Source organism: Panthera tigris, chromosome B1 (assembly GCF_018350195.1).
Source record: "Panthera tigris isolate Pti1 chromosome B1, P.tigris_Pti1_mat1.1, whole genome shotgun sequence".
NCBI classification, from domain to species: Eukaryota; Metazoa; Chordata; class Mammalia; order Carnivora; family Felidae; genus Panthera; species Panthera tigris.
In genome coordinates, this window is record NC_056663.1 from 24,879,602 (window position 1) to 24,896,311 (window position 16,710).

Genomic DNA, 16,710 nt, shown 5'->3' on the forward strand with positions numbered 1-16,710 from the left:
TTCTTATATTGATTGAAGGTGCATTCATCTAAAAACATTTAATACTTTCGTGTGGAAGCATAAATTTTGAACAATAATTGATAGTTGCAATGTTCTGTTATGTAACTATTTGGAATTAAGATTTCTGCTGCATAGTTCAAAGTGAAAATACTTGTTCAGTTTAAAGCAGACAATACTGTGTGAGATTTGCATTTGCATTCTTGTTTCCATTCTCTATTATTTTATTGAATAATTTCAGTACATATATCATCAAGTTATCATTGCATTTTGAAGTAATATTTATGTATGTTTATGGTGATTTGGATTAGAAAAATTAATTTTATAGTGTTCTTTTTATCATAAATGTTTAAATAGAATTTGATCAAAATCTAGTAAATAAATCATTTATGTCTTCTGACAATTAACTAAGGCACCAAATAGATCTAAGCATTCCCAGAGAAATATGTTAGCAAGGTTATATTGTCTAAAGGCATAGCTTTTTCAAAATTCAGAGCTGCTTAATCAGCAATGTTACAAATGAAATGATTGGTTGCCTTGAGGTTGGGGGCTAATTGAATGAACAGACAGCATGTTTCTCCTTATAGCAACCTATAACACTAATGGATAAGCTAATTCTTCCTTTCCTAAAGTAATTGCACAGTCATCCTTGATTTAAAATCATTTGCATTTACTTGGTTGTTTTCAAACAGGGCAAAGGTCCTGAGCAGTTATACTAGGAAGATTTAAATTGTCAATGTGATGTAGAGAGTAGGACCTTTCAGTGTAAGTAATTAAGATGTACCGTGCATCTTTTTTTTTTTTTAATGTGATGTTGAATCTGCTATCTACTATGATTAGTAAGAAATCTGATATTACTATAAATTAACCTTATAGGACCCTAATTATGATCTTATTAGTTCTCCGTTGATTCAATTGCTATTCTATTTCCATATGATGTAGGAAACTCTGAATAAAATGGTGAAGAAAAAACTCAGTGATTTTCATCAATCAAACTCTGCTTAAATTAGGCTGTGAGTTGTATTTATTAATTACTTTTTTAATGTTGCTAAGACTCATAAACCAATGAGATGTCACAAACATTACGTAGAAATGTATGACAGTAAAAGTCAGCACCCTGACAGTAAACTGAGCCCATATTTCCATTACTGTCTTCATGTGCAAAAATAAATGATTACAAGTTAAGTAATAGTCAGTATGTTTTTACCATTCCGTATTAGAGACAATTTACAGAGCAAGATAATTTTTTGAATGCATTTGCATTCTTGTTTCCACTCTCCATTAAACAAAATTTGTTCGTTGTTTGAACAATTTAATTTATTCATCATCTTCAATTTATCTTAAAATTTAGCATGTTTACTTCTTTATGTTATATTAATAGTCAGGCTGTCTAAAGTATTGCCACGTAAAAACCTTAAGAAATCTTAATGTCTAGTGTCTTAAAATAAGTCTTCACCCTAGTAAAAAGACCTGTGCCTTAAAATCATTACAATTATACAATTATACAAATATACAATTATATTGTAATGTTGTATGGCGACAGATGGTGACTACATTTACTGTGGTGAGCATAACTTAACGTGCAAAATTGCCAAATCACTATGTTGTACACCTGAAACTGACAGAGCATTGTATGTCAACTATACTTCAAAAAAAAAAAAAATTCAATTATATTATCAGTACAGGTGAAAATGGTCTGATGACAGAAAATTATATTTGCTGCAAACGCTTTTATCTAAATAAATTTTTTAAAAATAGAGGAGAATACAAAGGTCTTCCCTTGAAACCTTCACGGAATTGGAAAGTATAAAAAAAACAAAATTCATGGAAATAGTAGGAACTTGAAAGCCTTATTTTTTGTTTGTTTGCTTATTCGGTCGCCTGGAAAAGCCTTTATTTTGCTATAACTTAAAAAAAAAAACTCTATGAGAATTTTAACATATAGAAAAGCAGACAGAGTAGTGTAGGACCAAGTGGTAGTAATTAATCACATATGGCCATTCTTGTTTCACACATAACCCTTCAGTCTGTCCTTGTTTCCATGTTATTTTGATGTAAATTCTAGACATCATATAATTTCATCTGTAGATATTTCAGCTTGCATTGCTAATAAGATTTTTTCTTTAAAATACAGTTGACCCTTCAACAACGTGAGTTTGAGCTACACGGGTCCACTTTTACATGGCTTTTTAAAAATAAAAACAGTACAGTACTGTATTTTCCTTATGATTTTCTTAACATTTTCTTTTCTCTAGCTTATTTATTGTAAGAATGCAGTGTATAAGACATATAACATTACAAAATATGTGTTAAGCTACTCTTTGGGTTATCGGTAAGGCTTGTGATCAACAGTAGGATATTAGTAGTTAGGTTTGGGGGGAATCAAAAGTTATACGTAGATTTTCGACCATGAGGGCACCCCTCGCCCTCAGGTTGTTGTTCAAGGGTCAACTGTACCACAATACCATGATCACAGTTTAAAAAATAAGCATCCTTAGTTATCACCAAATAAGTAGGAAATGTACAACTATCCTGTAGTCTCCTAAATGTCTTTTTTTTTTTACATTTATTTAAATCAGGATCTAAATAAAGTTCACACCTGGAAATTCACTGATTTTTTAAAAAAATGTTTTAATCTACAAATTCTCCTTCTCTGTTTTTTGCCCTTGCACTTGGTGGAAAAATCCCTGGTTTTAAGTCTCAGGGAATTCCCATCTGGGCTTGCTGAGTATAGTACTATGGTGACGGTACTCCGTATCTCGCTGCCTTCTGGATCGTTTGTAAGTTGGTATTTGAGTCTAGACAACCACTCGGATTCAGGATCCAGGTTCTGTTTGAGGCCAGGAACTTCAGAGTTAGCCTTGTTCTTCCATCAGGAGGCATTTAGCGTGTGATTGCTTTCCTTTTTGTGATGCCAGCAACCACTGGTGTTCAACATTGCCTATTTTATTTTATTTTGAAATGTAAAAAGAGAGTTGATTCTGAAAAAATAGTGGACACATTGAAGATACTTATGGAAACATAACCCCGAACGAAGTACGAATATTACTTCTAGGTTACTTGGCTGGCAAAATCACCAAAGAGGGTGTTTTTTTTTCTTATATATGCCTGCAGTTTCTAGAACTTGAAATTATACATAGTAAAAATTAAATGTCTCAACTTTGTTAGAAAATGCACACTCAACTCCTTCCCCTCTTCTCTTTTCTCCGTTTTCTTGTTCTTTGTCCTCTTACTCTGGCTCTTTAGCGGACGCTTAACCAAGTTATTCAAGTTGCCGCCTCACGTACCAGCTTGTTACTCTGATTATTCTAACAGTTACTCCCCTGTGAATATTAACTTGGTTGTAACAATGATGTTTCCAGGAATCGAAAAGAGGGCACATAGCCTGAAAAATAATATTTGTCCTGCTTCCAGCTATCTGAGAACTGTGGCTCACATGGTAAAATGCCAACATTTTTTAAGTTCTGTTTATGGGATCACATGGGCAGAATATTTTAAGTGATAATTTTCGCAGACAGGAACTTCTGCATTAAAGTATAAGATAGCAACTGCTTGTTGGAATATGGGAATTGGGGCTCAAGAGCTAATCAGAAACCTGATTCCCGGAACTAAAGTATGAGAAACCAGACCTAGAACAAGGCTAACTTATTAGTGGATGGCTAGGCATTACATTCGAGCTGCTTGAAACCGTCACCTAGAATAACATTAAATGGGACAAGGGGATCCCTCAGGCAGGGTTCATATGATTATATCTTAAGAGATTGGATGAAAGTGGAGTTCTATTTGATAAGACCGAAAATAAACAAATATGTATTTGTCAGGAAGTACTGAATAAGCAAAATATGAAACACAACTTAAATTGGGAAAATATCCATTATGGTCTTATAAAATGGGTATGACGTATAAAATGAGTAAATTCCATTTAGAGTAGTTAAATGAGCTTATGTTGCAAATAGGCAAATACATACAGTAAAGGCCCTGATCAGTTCGTGCTTGTAAATGTATGTATGTACACAATATGAAAATGAAACAATGAAAAAGAACTTTATTTTGGATGCTGCTTATACCAATTCCATGATTTTATGCTAAAATATGTTTGCTTTAAATAAAAAAGAACTCTTCAACTACCTAAGGTTTTGAAAGGCATAAAAATAAAAGGAAATCTTTATTAGGAATAAAAGTAATCCTATCCAGGGGTACTGTGGTAGAGTTTTATATTGTCACTGTTCCTTCATTTTAACTATAATGTACTTTTTGATTTGAGTCAAGATTATTTGCTTGAGGGTTGTCTAGTAATTGACAAAAAATGTAAAATTTCTTAATGTTATTTTGAAATTTCTTTGGACACCCCAGTTATAGCTAATTTTCTGTGATTCAGACAGCATGAGTAACCGTACGGGCATACCTTATTTTATTGTGCTTCACAGATATTACATTTTTCTTGGAAATTGAAGGTTTGTGGCGACCCTGCTTTGGGCAAGTCTATCCACACCATTTTTCCAATAACATTCACTCACTTTGTGGCTGTCACATTTTGGTAATTCTCTCATATTTCCAACTTTTTAATTATGATTTTATTTACTGTGGTGACCTGTGATCAGTAGTCTTTGGTATGACTATTGTAATTGTTTGGGGCACTAGGGACCGCCCCCCTCATGAGATGGCAAACTTAATCGATAAATGTGTCTTCTAATTTCTCTCCAAACTAGCTGTTCCCTCATCTTCCTCCCTTTCCTCTGACTTCCCTATTTTCTGAGATACCACAATATTGAAACTAGGCCAATTAATAACCTCCAGTGCCCTGTAAGTGTTCAAGGGAACCACGGAAGCTCCCATCTCTCCCTTGAAATCAAAAGCGAGAAGTGACTAAGCTGGTGTGGAAGGCCGGTCAAAAACTGAGAGAGGCTGAAAGCTAAGTCCCTTGCACCAGTTAGTTAAGCTGTGGAGGCAAAGGACAATTTTTTGAAGGAAATTAAAACTGTCACTCCAGTGAACAGATGGATGATAAGCTAAAATGCCTTTGTGCCGCTATGAAGGGAGTTTGAGCCGTCTGGATAGAAGATCACACCGGTCATATTTCCTTAAGTCGAAGCCTAATTCACGGCAAGGCCCTAACTCTCTTCAATTCTACGAAGGCTGGAGGTGGAGGAAGCTGCAGAAGAAGGTATGGAGCTGCAGAGGTTGGGTCCTAAGGTTTAAGGAAAGATGCCATCCCCATAACATACAAGTGCAAGGTGAAGCAGCACCTGGTGACGTAGAAGCTACCGCAAATCATCCAGAAGACCTAGCTCAGATGATTAATGAAGGTGACTACACTAAACAACAGATTTTCAGTGTAGACAAAGCAGCCATATTTTGGAAGAAGATGCCTTCTAGGACTTAGATGGCCAAAGAGAAGAAGTCAAAAGCCTCAGAGGGCAAGCTAACTCTCTTGTTAGGGGCTAATGCAGCTGGCGACTTTAAGTTGAAGCCAATGCTGCTTTACGTTCTGAACATTCTAGAGCCCATGAGAACTATGCTGAAGCTACTCTGTCTGTGCTCTGTAAATGGAACAACAAAGCCTGGATGACAGCACACCTGTTTACAACATGGTTTATCGAATGTTTTAAGTCCACTGTTGAGATCTATTGATCAGAAAAATAGATCACTTTCTAAATACCACTGCTTATCGCTAATGCACGTTGTCATGCAAGAGCTCTGATGGAGATGTACAGTGAGCTGAATATTGTTTTCATGCCTCCTGACACAATATCCATTCTGCAGCCCGTGGATCAATGAGGAACTTTGACTTTCTTTCTTTTTTTTTTTTAATGTTTTTATTTATTTTTGAGACAGAGAGAGAGCATGAGCAGGGGAGGGGCAGAGAGAGAGGGAGACACAGAATCCAAAGCAGGCTCCAGGCTCTTAGCTGTCAGCACAGAGCCCGACACGGGCCTCGAACTCACGGACTGTGAGATCATGACCTGAGCCGAAGTCGGACGCTTAACCAACTGAGCCACCCAGCCGCCTTGGAACTTTGACTTTCAAGTCTTATTGTTTAAGAAATATATTTTACTAAGGCTATAGCTGCCATAGCCAGTGATTCCTCTGATGGGTTTGAGCAAAGTAAATCAAAAATCTTCTGGAAAGGATTCACCATTCTTGATATCATTAAGGGCATTCGTGATTCAAGGGAAGAAGCTAAAAAATCAATATGAACAGGAGTTTGGAAAAAATTGATTCCAACCCTCATGTATGACTTTGAGGGGTCCAAGATTTCAGTCGAGGAAGTTAACTGCAGATGTGGTAGAAACAAGAGAACTGGGATTAGAAGTGGAGCCTGAAGCTGGGACTGAATTGCTGCAGTCTCATGATCAAACTTGAACGGATGAGGAGTTGCTTCCTATAATAATTCCTTTATAATTCTTTAACAAAGAAAGTGGCTTCTTGAGATGAAATCTATTCCTGGTGAAGAGTCTGTGAAGATTGTTGAAATGACAACGAAGGGTTTAAAATACTGGGGCACCTGGGTGACTCAGTCGGTTGAGTGTCCGACTTTGGTTCAAGTCATGATCTCGTGGTTCGTGAGTTCGAGTCCCATGTCGGGCTCTGTGCTGACAGCTCAGAGCCTGGAGCCTGCTTCAGATTCTGTCTCCGTCTCTTTATGCTCTTCCCCTGATCCCACCCTCTCTCTTAAGAATAAATATAAAACGTTTCTTTTTTAATAAAATAAAAAAATAATAAAATAAAATACTACATATATTTAGTTGCTAAGGCAACAGCAGGGTTTGTGAAGATTGACTCCAATCTTCAAAGAAGGTCTACTGTGGGTAAAATGCTATCAAACAGCATCACATGCTATAGAGAAATTGTTCATGAAAGGAAGAGTCAATCAAGGAACAAACTGCTGTCTTATTTCAAAAAATCGCCACAGCCATCCCAAACTTCTGCAACCACCACTCTGATCAGTCAGCAACCATCAACATCAAGGCAAGACCTTTCACCAACAAAAAGATTATGATTTACTGAAAGCTTAGATGATGTAGCATTTTTTAGCAATAAAGTACTGTTAATTAAAATATGTACATTTTTACATACAATGTAGAGCATATTTAATATACTACAGTACAGTGCAAACATAACTTTTTTATGCACTAAGAAATAAAAAAATTCATTTGACTCACTTTATTGCAATATTTGCTTTATTGCAGTGGTCTGGAACTGAACCCACAGTGTCTCTGAGGCATGCTGGTATATTTCTTTAGTAGAAATGTCGAGTCCCATTGAGACATTTTAATTACTTTAGGTTTTAATTTCCCCTAGGAATTCCTTAATTGATTTCCTCTTACTTAAGGTTTCAACCAGTGAATTCTATTCAACCCATGCCTTAAGAGAGTTTATAAATTAATTGGAAGGTTATCAGAGGAACAGGTATGTCTCCTCATAGTACAGTTACTTAAATATAAATCCATAAAGAAATCATTGAGAATTACATAATTCAGGGCCACTTAGAGTCTGAATTTTTGGCACATCTCCTAAAAGAAGAGAAGCCTATTTTTGTTACTGCCTGCTAATGACAGGGCTCATGGGTTCTTTAGATATGGCCATCTGGGTCAGCATCTCCAACTGATAAAACTGGGTAGTACCTCTGATTCAGGCCATGTGTGAGGATACTCACCCTGAATCAGAATGTCCAATAGGTCCATACCTCATACAAACCAATACATACATAGGAAGTTTGAGATTTGTTTTCCTTTCTCACCTGTATATTTTACTTATTAGATAAGGACATTTATAGTGCATTTTCTTTCTAGAATGGTCCAAGCTCTTCAAGGACCTTTACATTTTCCAATTTAGGATCAGACTGTCAATATCTACCAAAAAAGAGAGATTTTTATAGGGGTTAAATTTACATATAAATTGGCTAAAATTGACATTGCAATATGGAGTCTTCTGTCTACTTAGTATATGCATCCATTTATTTAGATCCTTGTTAATGTCTCTCAATAATGTTTTATAATCTTCTGGGCAAATTACTTCTACAACTTCTGTAGTTTATTCCTAGATACTTATGTTCGTGGTTAACCGTGGTTCCTGCCTTCTTCATCAATATTTGGCAATAAAATTGTAAAAGGAGTTAAGATATCCTCTATCTCTTTGTCATATGGAATATTCTGACTAATATAAAAGTGTTAGTAAAAAAACACCTGTGCCCAGCTTCTCTTTTACTGATAAGTAATTAACAGAATTTTCCCCATAGATCTTGAATTATTTTCTTGTATTCAACTTACTTTTAGTAATTTATTATTCTTCTAGGACATTATCCTTTTTATCTGAATGTATAAAATTATTAACATGAGATTGGCATAATGCTCTTTATAATTCTTTAATCTTTCCTGCTCTAGTGAATATATCTGTTTTATTTCTCATGTCATATTTTTCTTTTCTTTCTTTTTGTTTTGATCACACATGACAGGGAAATTTTTTATTATTGGTATTTTTTATAAAAACAAGCATTTCAATCAGTATGTCTGTTAGTTCTCTTTTTTTATTTTTTTTTATGTTTATTTATTTTGGAAAGAGAGTGAGAGAGACAGAGTGTGAGTGGGGGCAGGGCAGAGAGAGAGGGAGACACAGAATCTGAAGTAGGCTCCAGGCTCTGAGCTGTCAGCACAGAACCCGATGTGGGGCTCGGACTCATGGACTGTGAGATCATGACCTGAGCCAAAGTCGGATGCTTAACCAACAGAACCACCCTGACGCCCCTGTTAGTTTTCTAATTCACAATTATTAAGTGTCATCTGTGTTAATTTGTTTCTGCAACTTTTCTCTTGCTTTATTTTTGGTAAGTTAAATGTTTGTTAACTTAAGTTAAATGCTTGACTTATTTTCAATTCTGTTTTAATGATAGGAACAATTAAACTTTTCTGAATATAACTAAAACATGGACAATTTTCACATTTATATTCTATAAAGAATTTCATATTTTCTTATTCAGAATAATTACAATGTTAGTTTTGCAATTATTCCCAATGGTAAAAAAATTATTTCTTAATTATTTTTCAAAATTTCAGCTTGTTCATGGAGTGAGGCAAAGTTGATGTAACAGTATGTATGAGGGAGTTGACTTGGGATTGATATAGCATATTCTAAGGCCATTGCATAAACTGATTTATCACATACTGATTATTAAAGCAGGGTAACAAAAGTAATAATGCAATAATATTACATTTTACTTTGAGTCAGCTGAAGAAAAGTACAAATGTGTATTTTTGTATGCAAATGTAAATTTGTTAATATCAGCTTATGAATTGAAGTAAAAGAAAGATGATAACTCACTCATATGTTTTGTTTGGCCAAGAAACTCTTTCTTGAAAGAGAACAGGTGTTGAATATGTAAATAATAAAAGTAATCAAAGCAGGACTACCATGAGTGGGCTCAGCAGAGTTGAGGAGGGATTGGGCTTGTCCAGTTGTCCCCTCGGCCTACTGAGCAGAGGGCAGGGAAAGGGCTCTGACTAGCAGCATGCACCGAACACTCTTACATACTTGAAAAATGACGTGAAGGGAAAAATGGTGGAATTTTGGTCAGATTTCACCTTCGTCGTTACTCCTCTCTGAAGTATCATAATTATTTTCATTTGAAATTGTAATACTTATAATTGTGCATAAAAATCTGAACTAACACTCCCCAAACTCAGGAAAGTTAGCTTCTCTATAAAATGAGAAAGTGTGTGTGGGTGGGGGGGGGGGGCAATTGCCTGGGTGGCTCAGTTGGTTAAACATCAGACTCTTGATTTCGGCTCAGGTCATGATCTTGTGATTCATGGGATCAAGCCCCACATTAGGCCCTGTGCTGACAGCACGGAGCCTACTTGGGGTTCTCTTTTTCTCTCTCTCTCTCTCCCCCTCCCTGCTCGTGCACTCACACTTTCTCTCTCTCTCTCTCTCTCTCTCAATAAATAAACTTTAAAAAAATTAGAAAATGGGAGCCTAATGAGGTTTATTTAGACAAAGGCCAGACACTGCTGATGGCAGAGTAAAATTAGTAGTCAGACTCTTGACACCTCTTTTCTTTTTCTATATAAACTACTTTAATTCCCGATAAGGCATTCAAGTCTGCATTCCACACAAAGATGGCTAAATTTAGTTGTCTTGTTGCTATCTTATTCTATATATAATGTCATTTCAAATCTTGCATGTAGCAATTTGGATGAAAATAGGTCACAATGTGTCTATATAAGTGTTTTGCTTTGTTTTGTTTTGTTTTTTTACTCAGTCTGTCCATGTAGTTGCGAAGTGTATTTTGAGTGGGGACCTCCAAGAGAGCAAGATGTTGACTTTGAATAAAAATATCTTCCTTAAATACATATATCCATATATAATATGTAATGATATCATTTCTTATAGCCTGGTCAGTGTCTCTTATGTTTGTGCCTACTGCAACTCCATTCAAGATTTTATCTCCATCACAAACACACACACACACACACACACACACACACACACACACAATGATCTTTATCCTATTGTAGATGTGTAAGAGTTGCTTATTTCAACTTAAGTTAAAGAGAGTAAGATGTATCGATATGCTGAAAAGTATAGTCCAAAAAATAGGATTACGTTTAAGGCAAATTGTTTGTTAGTTCTAACATGGTGTTAAAACTTATTCAAGTGGCCAAAATGAGCAGTCTAACAAAGATTGCATAATTAATTCTCATAAGTAATGGGAGAGGCAAAGCAGATGGCCCAGTCACTTTTTATGTCATTACTTTGGTTTGAAAATTGTCCAATGTCAACCCTAATAAAAAACTTGAGATATAAGCTGGAAATGCATCCATCTTTCATCTGATTTTTTTTCTCCAAATTAAGTGTGGACCATTTGTTTCTGAATGTTAAAAAAAAATAATATCAATAAATTCAGTAAGAATTTGGCTCTAGTAATGCAAGTATAACAGCAATAAATATAAAAAGTCCAGAAGGCATATAATATGAAAAGTGTAAATTTTCCTTGTCCTTGCTGGACTTTTTTATGAAGAACAAGATGGCCCAACTCTTCTCTCTTTCAAACAACAGAGCATTGTAGAAAAGAAGAGGGTGTGTTTACATCTGAATTTAGAAGTCAGATGTAAAAGCTTGCTTTCCATCCGTACCCCACCCCCACACTGAGTACACAGGCATTTAACACGGTAGAACAGTTGTAATGACTCTAAAACAGTTACCCCCGCAGGTAACAATTGCTAAGACATTGGTTGCCATAAGTGTTTAGCATTTCTTGAGCTTTAACTTCTTAGCACAGCCTTAGTTTGTTTGAATGTTCCATGTGACTATTTTTAGTTTCATGAAGTCAGGGTTTTGGAAGGAACCTGGAGGTCCCTAGGAAAATGTATAAAGGAAGTAAACCTTTAATTTGAAAGACTCCCCTATGTATCCCTGTTTTCTCTTCCTCCTTTCTGAGCTCATCTGCTCTCGTTCAGAGCACAAATGGTCCAGAAAATCCCAGTGCTATTCTTCTGCCAACCTTCTAAGAAGCTAAAGCATTATCTTTTCCATGAAAGTATCAACGAAGTTTAAAACAGATCTTTAGGAATCTCTTGATGCTCGAGGAGGGTTGGGAACGTTCCGCAAAACTCTGTGGCAGAACCTGAAATGAGAGACCGTCAAGCCTGAAGGCTCTTACTTCAAGGTGTGATGAGCCACAGCAGCTGAGAGGCTCTACCAGGAAAACCCACCCTTCAGTCCTCAAACTGTCTCCAACCTCACCCTCCTACTAGTTCCAGAGGACAAAGTCATAAATAAATAGAAGGCCGTGTGTGACAGTTCTTAATGCTTTCTCACAAAGCTAAAGCAGCCACCCAGTCATTGACTATAAAATGTGATAGTATTGGAATTAATTTATTCACCATTTTAACTTCCCCCCATATAACCTTTATCATTTTCATCTCAAAAGAGCCTATACAGGGGTGGTTGGGTGGGTCAGTGAGCTTCGGACTCTTGATTTCTGCTCAGGTCATGATCTCACAGTTCGTAAGATCGGGTCCGTGTTGGGCTCTGTATTGACAGCACGGAGCCTGTTTGGGACTCTCTCTCTCTCTCTCTCTCTCTGCCCCTCCCCAACTCGCATTTTCTCTCCCTCTCTCTCAAAATAAATAAACATTTAAAAAGGGAACCTATACAAAGTGGACCATTTGCCATAGGTATATTAAAAATTTCTTAATTCAGAGAATTTTTACAGTCATCAGATATATGTCTAGAAGATTCATACATACATACATGTAAGGGTAGCATATATAAAAGGAAGACATTTCTTAACGTGGCGTTTTTCTAGATCGTTTTTGAGTGACAGAGTTAGAAACAAAAATTCCAGTGGCATAATGTGCCATGATCATAGGTTTCCCACAAGATTTATTGAAAGCATTTTATTTAGGTTGATTGAACAGTGGTGGGTCTGTTTAAAAAAAAAAAAAGGCAGTTGTATTTAAAGATCTTCTTTAAGATATTGGAATACAACAAACCACAGGCAAGGTTTGGCCCAGCATTAATGATACATATTTCCATGATTAGTAATCTTTCACTACTTGGGAGCATCTTGAAATATCTTTGAAGACTTCAAGATTAAAAGTAATTTTTAGGATTTTTTTTTATATTCATCTCATTCGTGGCCAGGCTATTCACAATGCCAAAAGTAGGACATTTTGATGCATTTCTCTTTATCAAAATTCCAAACACCAAAATGACTTTCGAAGTGACAAAAGATAGGTTGTTTCTGTTTACCTGTTGCTTCCATCATTTCAAGATGCTGTATTCACTGTTGTTGGTTTCATAGTTCATATACTTTCATGAAACGAACACATTTATAATCAGTCAGGAGGATTGTCACCTGACATCTAGAACACTACTCTCTTTCAAAAAGAACACGCTTGTGATTTTTGTTAGCAAAAAAAAAAAAAAAAATTAAGTAACTAAATGTGCCTTTGATTGGGGAGGACAGGCAAGAAGCATCTCTATCATTTCTTTCTTAGTGATCTCAATGCCTGTGACTGAAAAGTAATAATGACAATTTCGCTGGTGACCTTTAGTCACCCCACTCAGATTCTCTACATGTCCAAAGAGAAAAGCAGTGTCTGTGATTCATACGACCCTAGTTTTTCACAAGAAATAAAGATATCTATACAGAAATATAGAAAAAGCCACAGTAAAGTAGGAATCCAAGATTGAGTCAATCAAGTATCACATTGGAAAGGAGTGTTCACAGTGTACAAGACTAAAACGTGACAGGGACATCAGTTGTTGACTTATACCTTCTGTGTATGAAATTTTAAAATAAAATATCATAAGAGCAAACTGAAATTAGATCATTTTTCCTAACTTCTGCAGCAATCTCTAGATTGAAAGTATATGTCTGGAAAGGGGTCAGAATATTGTTTTGAAAAGCCAACGATAGGAGAGGTAAAGACTCTGGGTTTAGAAAAAAAAAACAGCAATGTATAAGGTACAATGAAAATGAGGATTATAGACCCTCTACAGACCCTTTCCTTCCCTTCAGGAGAATTATGCAGAATATTGAAGAGCTCTGTGCAGCATGGGTTTGTGGAAATTCGCTCAGAATGCAGGCAAAAAGGTGGAAGTAACTTGGAAGAATCTGATACGGTGTTGGGATAGACAGCAGTTACAGAAGCAAGGAATTCGGCTGACCCCCCAAAACAAATCAAAACAGTTGCCATAAAATCAACAATTACAGACAACTCTTCGAAACTGAATATAGGCCTGAGTAAGGCAGGCCTAGGCAAAATCAATGCCCTAGGCAAAATCAATGAACGAGGTCTATACCTCAGAAGATCATGAGGATTTTGTTTAAATTAGGAAGTCTTATATTTGGGCTTCATGCTTATTTATATATACAGAGAGAGATAGAGACAGAGACAGAGACAGAGATAGGGCACAAGCTGGGGAGGGGCAGAGAGAGAGACAGAGACAGAATCCAAAGCGGGCTCCAGGCTCCGAGCTGTCAACACACAGCCTGACGCGGGACTCGAACTCACGAGCCGTGAGATCATGAGCTGAAGTCAGACGCTTAACTGACTGAGCCACCCAGGCGCCCCGGCTTCATGCTCTTTATTCAAGTTTTATTATTATCACGTGGCGAGAGGATTTTTATGTGCATTTTCTCTCAACTGTGCTTTGTCACAATAGGACAATTTCACCCTGGGGTACAACAATGTAACCATTATGAGCACACCCCCACGTGGATGAAGTTCTTTGTCCCCAGGACAGCCTTTCCTCAAGGACATGCAGGACTGATTTCCTAATCAATTTTTATTGTATCACTTCTAAGTGTAACTAATAACAATATGTCTTGTCTTTTAAAATAAACTGTGAAATCAGGTTAGTCCCATAAAAACCCACCTTAAGAAATCCAATTTTGTGTCAGGCAAGAGGTACTCCATGATGCTCTAATAATGAATAACCCCGTTAGGTAAGTGACTTAAAACGACAAAAGGTTTATATCTCATTGGAGACACACATCTGCTGATCTCCTTTATGTTGGCCCATCTCCAGCATCCAAGCTAGCAGGGTAGCCTCTGTGTAGAACTGACAGGTTGGCAAAGAGTGAATTGACACTTAAAGCTTCCATCCAGAAGTGACACACATCACTTCTACTCAACATTTCACCGATCAGTGCAAATCGAACGGTCACACTCAGTTTCAGGGGAGCAAAGAATTGCAATCCTACCGTGTGCCTAGAAGCAACTAGAAATATTTGATGGACAGAACTAATGGCTCCCACATGTTCCCACTGGATTTAAGCAGTTAAATTCTCTGGTGCTCCGAAAGTGGGTGTGCTGATAAAAACAACTAAGGGATCCAGGCACTTGGAATCAGGGATGCCAGATTCCCCCTCCAAAACACCTTCCCTTGGCCTCTGTTCACAAAATTGATCATGGCTCTTATTAAAAATCAAATCCAACTGGAACACAGATTGGGTGAAGTGCGTTAGGGAATACTGCGGTGCAAATTCAGAAGAAATTTGAACAACTTTGCCACCTCAGACCAGAATATCTTATTCATACACTGAAGCGAAATCGCTTGAACAGAAATAAAAAATAGCACTCAGGCTTGAAATATTTGGGAGGAAAAAAGGAGGGGGCCCGAGGGTGTGACCCTGTTTAACAAGCATGACTCAATAAAATTTCTGGGATTGATTACAAGCAACAAATTCAAATAGAATACTTGGGAAGCTAACTTGACCAAACCTTGTTAACAGAGATTGATCGTGGCATAGCCACTAAACACTAAAAAAAAAATCCTAAGGCCCCCAAAACTGCACCATAAGAAGCTTCAGGCTCAGGCAACAGTCTTCTGGATGCTGCTCTCGTTATTAGTAGTATTCAGGATACTGAATGAGAGAAACCTCCTCAGTGGGAAGAACCTTGGCTGCAAGACTGGCTAGCCACGATTCGCATCATAGTTTCAACAAATGTCTTCTCAGTTATAAAAATGCATTCCAGATGAATAAGAAACGAGGGGCGCCTGGGTGGCGCAGTCGGTTAAGCGTCCAACTTCAGCCAGGTCACGATCTCGCGGTCCGTGAGTTCGAGCCCCGCGTCAGGCTCTGGACTGATGGCTCGGAGCCTGGAGCCTGTTTCCGATTCTGTGTCTCCCTCTCTCTCTGCCCCTCCCCCGTTCATGCTCTGTCTCTCTCTGTCCCAAAAATAAATAAAAAACGTTGAAAAAAAAAAAGAAAAAAAAAAAAGAAAAAAAAAAAAGAAACGAGTAAGTTTGACTACAAAAATGAGGGAAATATTAAAATATAAATGAAACAAAAGGCTAATTGGGGGAGGGAATTAAAGCATCACAACAAATAGTCTGCGTCATTGAAGTATAAAAGTCGTAAATCATCCAATAGTAAAAATAGGGGGATGAGGCAGAATACTTGACTTAAAATTTTCTAAAAGTCATTCCAAAAGTCAGTAAATATCACACCCATGTAGCTACTTTTTTGCATTCCGTGTGCTTGGCCTCCTTGCTCTATTTAGCTTCTAATTGGATTACCCAGGCGCCTTACCCTTGGCCTCTTTTTCTATCAACAGGTGCTCCCTAGGCCACCTCATCCAATTGTAAGGCTCTAATTCCCATATGTCAATGAACCAATATCTCATCTCTACCTCCAAACTCCGGATGTTTATATCAAACCGCTGATTTTAAATCTCCACAAATATATTCCAAAGAAGGATGCATAAGCATCTGGGCTAAGAATGGTTAAGTTTTATAAACTAACACCAGACTGTTGTTTAGACAGATGAAGGATAGCCTAATGAAGAATATGGATCATGTGGTTAAAATACAAAGAAAAACTTGGCAAGGGCTCGCTTTGGTATTTGACTTCTCACTGTGCACTAGCAACCCATAATTGTTATCAGATTCTGTTTTATGTTGAGTGGATATGGTCCAGGACTGTGAAAAATATCTTCTCTTATAGGAATGTGAGGGCAATCTGACTCCATCTGTCACCTGGTTGACTGCCCTGGGGTAAACCAGCTTGTTAGGCAGGTGACCTTCTCTTTTCTTATCTCAAAACTATGTGCTTGGTCACAAAACAAAAGAACTTCCCTAATGTGGAGCAAAAGAGTAGCCATGACCCCTCCTAGCCCCCCCCATATTTCTCCTAGTCTAATAAATATCACTTAACCATGAAACCCAAGTCTATATCTTTAGTCTGTGAAAACAGCTGCT

The 16,710-nt window shown here is 37.1% G+C and overlaps 1 protein-coding gene across 25 annotated transcripts in view; it reads left to right on the plus strand.

Annotated features, from left to right (window-relative positions):
* The window catches only part of DLC1 (DLC1 Rho GTPase activating protein), a 560,457-nt gene that overhangs the window by 50,634 nt on the left and 493,113 nt on the right, over window positions 1-16,710 (plus strand). For 16 of the 25 annotated variants that reach the window (XM_042983066.1, XM_042983065.1, XM_042983063.1 and 13 more), the window contains 2 exons: window positions 940-1,010; window positions 3,244-3,436. The exons of 7 other annotated variants lie outside the window; for them this stretch is intronic. The gene's annotated coding sequence lies outside the window, so the exon portion shown is untranslated. Of the gene's footprint in view, window positions 1-689; window positions 763-939; window positions 1,011-3,243; window positions 3,437-16,710 lie in introns of all 25 variants that reach the window. 2 more of the 25 variants (XM_042983071.1, XM_042983073.1) reach the window with 2 other exon arrangements.